Source organism: Schistocerca gregaria, unplaced genomic scaffold, assembly GCF_023897955.1.
Source record: "Schistocerca gregaria isolate iqSchGreg1 unplaced genomic scaffold, iqSchGreg1.2 ptg000649l, whole genome shotgun sequence".
In the NCBI taxonomy this organism is placed as follows: domain Eukaryota; kingdom Metazoa; phylum Arthropoda; class Insecta; order Orthoptera; family Acrididae; genus Schistocerca; species Schistocerca gregaria.
This window is the reverse complement of record NW_026062034.1, coordinates 97,501-105,000: the sequence shown is the minus strand read 5'-3', so window position 1 is coordinate 105,000 and position 7,500 is coordinate 97,501. Positions and strand designations below refer to the sequence as shown.

Here is a 7,500-nt window from a genome sequence, read left to right as displayed (position 1 = left end):
ACGGGAGCGATTATTCCGCCCGAGAGCATCCCGAGCCAACAGCGGCGCGGGTCCGGGGCCGGGCCAGGTAGGTCCGTCATCCGGGAAGAACCGCGCGCGCTTGCCGGGAGCCCGAGCGCCCAAAGGGGCGAATCGACTCCTCCAGATATACCGCCGAGCAGCCAGCCAGGACACCGGGGCTCTGCCCAACAGACGCGAACCGAGGCCCGCGGAAGGACAGGCTGCGCACCCGGGCCGTAGGCCGGCACCCAGCGGGTCGCGACGTCCTACTAGGGGAGAAGTGCGGCCCACCGCACACCGGAACGGCCCCACCCCGCGGCGAGTGGAAAGGCAACCGGACACGACCCCGCCGCGGATTGCTCCGCGCGGGCGGCCGGCCCCATCTGCCGAGGGCGGGGGCCAGTGGCCGGATGGGCGTGAATCTCACCCGTTCGACCTTTCGGACTTCTCACGTTTACCCCAGAACGGTTTCACGTACTTTTGAACTCTCTCTTCAAAGTTCTTTTCAACTTTCCCTCACGGTACTTGTTCGCTATCGGTCTCGTGGTCATATTTAGTCTCAGATGGAGTTTACCACCCACTTGGAGCTGCACTCTCAAGCAACCCGACTCGAAGGAGAGGTCCCGCCGACGCTCGCACCGGCCGCTACGGGCCTGGCACCCTCTACGGGCCGTGGCCTCATTCAAGTTGGACTTGGGCTCGGCGCGAGGCGTCGGGGTAGTGGACCCTCCCAAACACCACATGCCACGACAGGCGGCAGCCTGCGGGGTTCGGTGCTGGACTCTTCCCTGTTCGCTCGCCGCTACTGGGGGAATCCTTGTTAGTTTCTTTTCCTCCGCTTAGTAATATGCTTAAATTCAGCGGGTAGTCTCGCCTGCTCTGAGGTCGTTGTACGAGGTGTCGCACGCCACACCGCCAGCCGGCTGTGCACGCTACCGAGAAAGTACCGGTATGCGAACCGCCAGGCGACGGGCGCGCATCGCACGTTTAAGGAGACGCGGCCGGCCACACAGGCGACCACGACACTCCCACGTCTCCGAAGCGGGACAAACGCCGCGCGCTTCAGTATACGTAGCCGACCCTCAGCCAGACGTGGCCCGGGAACGGAATCCATGGACCGCAATGTGCGTTCGAAACGTCGATGTTCATGTGTCCTGCAGTTCACATGTCGACGCGCAATTTGCTGCGTTCTTCATCGACCCACGAGCCGAGTGATCCACCGTCCTGGGTGATCTTTTCCTTTTCAGTCTCCCACTGTCTCTTTCAAGACAGTAGCATTTGCGGGACTGAGGCGTCTGACGGCCCCTGTTCCACTATTTTTTTGTGTCCAACGGCCTCACAGCCGATGGGCGTCGTACGGCTCCACACCGGAGCGGACAGGCACTCGGGCGAACGTCATTCAAAACCGGCGCCAGGCGCCAGGTACCGCAGGCCAGCCGCTCCAGAGCTTCAGCGCTCGTACCACACAACAACAACACTTCCGCTAGTTTTGAGAGGCACGCGTGGTTCCGCACGCGGCGCACGGCCACTGCCGTACAGGTAGCGTGTTGCGCGACACGACACGCACATCGAAAGACATGCAGTCTAGTCGGTAATGATCCTTCCGCAGGTTCACCTACGGAAACCTTGTTACGACTTTTACTTCCTCTAAATGATCAAGTTTGGTCATCTTTCCGGTAGCATCGGCAACGACAGAGTCGATGCCGCGTACCAGTCCGAAGACCTCACTAAATCATTCAATCGGTAGTAGCGACGGGCGGTGTGTACAAAGGGCAGGGACGTAATCAACGCGAGCTTATGACTCGCGCTTACTGGGAATTCCTCGTTCATGGGGAACAATTGCAAGCCCCAATCCCTAGCACGAAGGAGGTTCAGCGGGTTACCCCGACCTTTCGGCCTAGGAAGACACGCTGATTCCTTCAGTGTAGCGCGCGTGCGGCCCAGAACATCTAAGGGCATCACAGACCTGTTATTGCTCAATCTCGTGCGGCTAGAAGCCGCCTGTCCCTCTAAGAAGAAAAGTAATCGCTGACAGCACGAAGGATGTCACGCGACTAGTTAGCAGGCTAGAGTCTCGTTCGTTATCGGAATTAACCAGACAAATCGCTCCACCAACTAAGAACGGCCATGCACCACCACCCACCGAATCAAGAAAGAGCTATCAATCTGTCAATCCTTCCGGTGTCCGGGCCTGGTGAGGTTTCCCGTGTTGAGTCAAATTAAGCCGCAGGCTCCACTCCTGGTGGTGCCCTTCCGTCAATTCCTTTAAGTTTCAGCTTTGCAACCATACTTCCCCCGGAACCCAAAAGCTTTGGTTTCCCGGAGGCTGCCCGCCGAGTCATCGGAGGAACTGCGGCGGATCGCTGGCTGGCATCGTTTATGGTTAGAACTAGGGCGGTATCTGATCGCCTTCGAACCTCTAACTTTCGTTCTTGATTAATGAAAACATACTTGGCAAATGCTTTCGCTTCTGTTCGTCTTGCGACGATCCAAGAATTTCACCTCTAACGTCGCAATACGAATGCCCCCGCCTGTCCCTATTAATCATTACCTCGGGTTCCGAAAACCAACAAAATAGAACCGAGGTCCTATTCCATTATTCCATGCACACAGTATTCAGGCGGGCTTGCCTGCTTTAAGCACTCTAATTTGTTCAAAGTAAACGTGCCGGCCCACCGAGACACTCAACAAAGAGCACCCTGGTAGGATTTAAACGGGGTCCGCCTCGGGACGCGAAAGCACCCCTTCGGCTCGCCCCACCGGCAGGACGTCCCACGATACATGCCAGTTAAACACCGACGGGCGGTGAACCAACAGCGTGGGACACAAATCCAACTACGAGCTTTTTAACCGCAACAACTTTAATATACGCTATTGGAGCTGGAATTACCGCGGCTGCTGGCACCAGACTTGCCCTCCAATAGATACTCGTTAAAGGATTTAAAGTGTACTCATTCCGATTACGGGGCCTCGGATGAGTCCCGTATCGTTATTTTTCGTCACTACCTCCCCGTGCCGGGAGTGGGTAATTTGCGCGCCTGCTGCCTTCCTTGGATGTGGTAGCCGTTTCTCAGGCTCCCTCTCCGGAATCGAACCCTGATTCCCCGTTACCCGTTACAACCATGGTAGGCGCAGAACCTACCATCGACAGTTGATAAGGCAGACATTTGAAAAATGCGTCGCCGGTACGAGGACCGTGCGATCAGCCCAAAGTTATTCAGAGTCACCAAGGCAAACGGACCAGACAAGCCAATCCGATTGGTTTTGATCTAATAAAAGCGTCCCTTCCATCTCTGGTCGGGACTCTGTTTGCATGTATTAGCTCTAGAATTACCACAGTTATCCAAGTAACGTGGGTACGATCTAAGGAACCATAACTGATTTAATGAGCCATTCGCGGTTTCACCTTAATGCGGCTTGTACTGAGACATGCATGGCTTAATCTTTGAGACAAGCATATGACTACTGGCAGGATCAACCAGGGAGCTGCGTCAACTAGAGCTGAGCAGCCGGCCGCCCGGGAGTGTGTCCCGGGGGCCCGCGCGAACACGCAAGCGTCCGCTCAATTATTCTGCAAACAGGAGGAGGCCGAGCTCCCCTGCACGATACACCTCGAAACCCTCTCAGGTCCCGGCGGCGCGCAGCGCCGTCCTAGGTACTTGGTCGGTTTCGAGAGAGGCGCAATCGCCCGGAGTTAGGCGAGTAGACGGTTTTAGTGCGAACACCCTTGCTCCCAACTGAGCTTGCCACTGCCGACAGAGGCCCGGGAGCGTGCTGTCGTGGCATTGCCGGCGGGAGACAACACGCGCCACCTATGGTGACCGGCAGCTCCAACGCCAGCGCCACACAAGGGCAAAGCCCCACTTGGGTGCAGAAGCGAACTCTCCCAGCACAGCGCACGCGCCAACACGTCCGCACAACTGCGATACAAACCACCTGCGAGAACCGCTGGGGCGACCGAGCAGCAGACGGCGTCGCGGCGCCGAGTGCCAGGCGGCGGCGCATCCTCAACGCACACAGTCCTCAATCAGACCAGCACACTGCAGATGTCCACCGCGCTTCGCACCGGGCTCGGCTGAACCAACTTTGGCCGCCAGGCGCCGCGTGCAGGGTGCGCCGCAGCGTAGCTGCACCGCCTGCCGGGCCCGTCGGCTGGCGCTCCTGCCACTCGGCGCCCCCCACCAGCCGCCTGTTGCGCGTGCGCCCACGCAGCGCGCGGCCAACACGCCGGGCGGCCCCCCTTCACCGGCCGGGAACAGTCCCACCAAGCCACCGCCGCGTATCGCTTCATACCCACATGGACCTAGTCACGTGTGTGGATGTGGCGGGTACCGCTGAAACAACCGGTTAATAGCTGTACCGATCGTCGCCATCACAGATTCACCTCCAGCGTGAACAACCGCTCAACAACGGATTTCCAGTTCATTTGCGTATCTTGGGCAGTAAACGTAGATGTCCACCTACATTTGCGAATTCAACAATTCTTGCATGCCAGGATGTCATGTGTCACGACACGCTACATCAGACCACATACACACTGCGACATGTGCAGAAGAGAACACGTGGAAGGTGGCCCGCGCACGTATGCGATGTCCCTTCCGCGATCCACTGTCAACCGGCATCTGCGGCATGTCCCAGATATGGAACGCGGTCCACCAGGGTAGCACTTTGTGTGAGGCAATACGACAAAGTCGGAATACACGCGTCACTACATCAGACGGCTCACGCTGACCTGACCTGACCTGACCTGACCTGACCTGACTCACCGCACCACCACCCCCAGCGACCCAGGGTGACATACAATGCGTTCGTACGTTCCTCCCACACGCCTCTACGGCGTACCACAGTGCAACCTAGCTGTTATTGGGAGACGAGACAAGTAGCATCGAGCACAACATATGGAAATTGAGATTCGACACCGTTGGGCACAGCCAGCGTACGGTCACACGTATCACACTACTTCACTCTGTACGTAACGACCGATGATCGGTACAGCGTGTGGGTTACGCGTACGACATCAGCGGACAATGGACACAGACCATACCACGACGTACACTGAGGGCGTCGACATCTGAATGCAACTGAACAGCTGCGAGGCTCATTTAACACTCAAACGCCAGACCGACCAGCTTGAGAGGACAGAGACACAAAGAGGGGGACAGAGGGGGGGGGGGGCGGCGATATAGTCCTATTGCAGTACAATTGACAGTGGATAGCGGGAATATGTGGAAAGTAAGCAACACTCGCAAGACATCTACATGAGGATAACAACGACACCAGAGATTCCGAGCAGTGAACTATGTTAGGCAAAGGGACAACGTGGGTTAGGTTAAGGGACAACGTGGGTTAGGTTAAGGGACAACGTGGGTTAGGTTGAGGGACAACGTGGGTTAGGTTAAGGGACAACGTGGGTTAGGTTAAGGGACAACGTGGGTTAGGTTAAGGGACAACGTGGGTTAGGTTAAGGGACAACGTGGGTTAGGTTAAGGGACAACGTGGGTTAGGTTAAGGGACAACGTGGGTTAGGTTAAGGGACAACGTGGGTTAGGTTAAGGGACAACGTGGGTTAGGTTAAGGGACAACGTGGGTTAGGTTAAGGGACAACGTGGGTTAGGTTAAGGGACAACGTGGGTTAGGTTAAGGGACAACGTGGGTTAGGTTAAGGGACAAATTGAGTTAGGTTAAGGGACAACGTGGGTTAGGTTAAGGGACAAATTGAGTTAGGTTAAGGGACAAATTGAGTTAGGTTAAGGGACAAATTGAGTTAGGTTAAGGGACAAATTGAGTTAGGTTAAGGGACAACGTGGGTTAGGTTAAGGGACAAATTGAGTTAGGTTAAGGGACAAATTGAGTTAGGTTAAGGGACAAATTGAGTTAGGTTAAGGGACAAATTGAGTTAGGTTAAGGGACAAATTGAGTTAGGTTAAGGGACAAATTGAGTTAGGTTAAGGGACAACTTGAGTTAGGTTAAGGGACAACTTGAGTTAGGTTAAGGGACAACTTGAGTTAGGTTAAGGGACAACTTGAGTTAGGTTAAGGGACAACTTGAGTTAGGTTAAGGGACAACTTGAGTTAGGTTAAGGGACAACTTGAGTTAGGTTAAGGGACAACTTGAGTTAGGTTAAGGGACAACTTGAGTTAGGTTAAGGGACAACTTGAGTTAGGTTAAGGGACAACTTGAGTTAGGTTAAGGGACAACTTGAGTTAGGTTAAGGGTCAACTTGAGTTAGGTTAAGGGACAACTTGAGTTAGGTTAAGGGACAACTTGAGTTAGGTTAAGGGACAACTTGAGTTAGGTTAAGGGACAACTTGAGTTAGGTTAAGGGACAACTTGAGTTAGGTTAAGGGATAATGTGGTACAACCAGAGTTAGGTTAAGCGATAATGTGGTACAGCCACAGTTAGGTTAAGCGATAATGTGGTACAGCCACAGTTAGGTTAAGCGATAATGTGGTACAGCCACAGTTAGGTTAAGCGATAATGTGGTACAGCCACAGTTAGGTTAAGCGATAATGTGGTACAGCCACAGTTAGGTTAAGCGATAATGTGGTACAGCCACAGTTAGGTTAAGCGATAATGTGGTACAGCCACAGTTAGGTTAAGCGATAATGTGGTACAGCCACAGTTAGGTTAAGCGATAATGTGGTACAGCCACAGTTAGGTTAAGCGATAATGTGGTACAGCCACAGTTAGGTTAAGCGATAATGTGGTACAGCCACAGTTAGGTTAAGCGATAATGTGGTACAGCCACAGTTAGGTTAAGCGATAATGTGGTACAGCCACAGTTAGGTTAAGCGATAAAGTTGGTTACATTTGGTATTGTGTGGGAAGGGGGCAGAGAGAGGGGGGGGGGGGGTGGATAGTGGTGGCAGTACGCGGATGCCTGAGTCACCGTCAGATACGTCACGTCGGTTCGATGCTTGTAGCAAGAGGCTGGCGGGTCTGTGTCTCTCACTTCTGCAATTTTTCATGTGGTATAACACGAGGGCGGGGGGTGATATTTGGTGCCCCTCTGTGTAGGATGTGTGTTGGTTTATCTGAGCAATGGTAGTTGTCGGAGGAGTGGGGTATTGTGCTTTTATAGGTGGACCTACTGCTCTGGTTATCATAGTGTCGACGGTGCAATGTCGCAGAGAGGATGCACTCGACATTGTCGCATTCCAGATGTTTACGTATTGTGTGTCTCCGTTGCAGGCCGAGAGTGGTGCATGTTCGAGTGTCTGGCTGACGTGCGATTCACGTTGTGTGCCCAGTCTTACAGCACGTATAGGGACATTCGCATAAATCATCTATATGTGGCCTTGCATCATTTACTAAGCAGTGCCGTGAGACGACCGAACTATTAGGAAAGTACTGATGTACCGCATAATGTTTACCTTCCACCACACAGCGAGTATCGACTCTGCCCAGCGTTGCCACCGCAGGCAGCGGTCACCGTCACCATTATGCGGCGGAACGGAACATCTATATCCTCAGAGGAGCACTCTTTGCCGCCGGGCGT

At 54.2% G+C, this 7,500-nt stretch overlaps 3 non-coding genes across 3 annotated transcripts in view; all 3 read right to left on the bottom strand.

The window, feature by feature from the left end:
- The window catches only part of LOC126317922 (large subunit ribosomal RNA), a 4,222-nt gene extending 3,334 nt beyond the window's left edge, over nucleotides 1-888 (bottom strand). The window contains exon 1 of the ribosomal RNA XR_007557027.1: nucleotides 1-888. This exon is cut by the window's left edge and continues 3,334 nt beyond it. This is a non-coding gene — a ribosomal RNA (large subunit ribosomal RNA).
- A 188-nt stretch (nucleotides 889-1,076) lies between these two features.
- LOC126317875 (5.8S ribosomal RNA) lies at nucleotides 1,077-1,231 on the bottom strand. The gene has a single exon (XR_007556985.1). It is a non-coding gene; the product is annotated as a 5.8S ribosomal RNA (ribosomal RNA).
- Nucleotides 1,232-1,592: 361 nt separating this feature from the next.
- On the bottom strand, nucleotides 1,593-3,485 carry LOC126317881 (small subunit ribosomal RNA). The gene has a single exon (XR_007556990.1). It is a non-coding gene; the product is annotated as a small subunit ribosomal RNA (ribosomal RNA).
- Nucleotides 3,486-7,500: the final 4,015 nt, after the last annotated feature.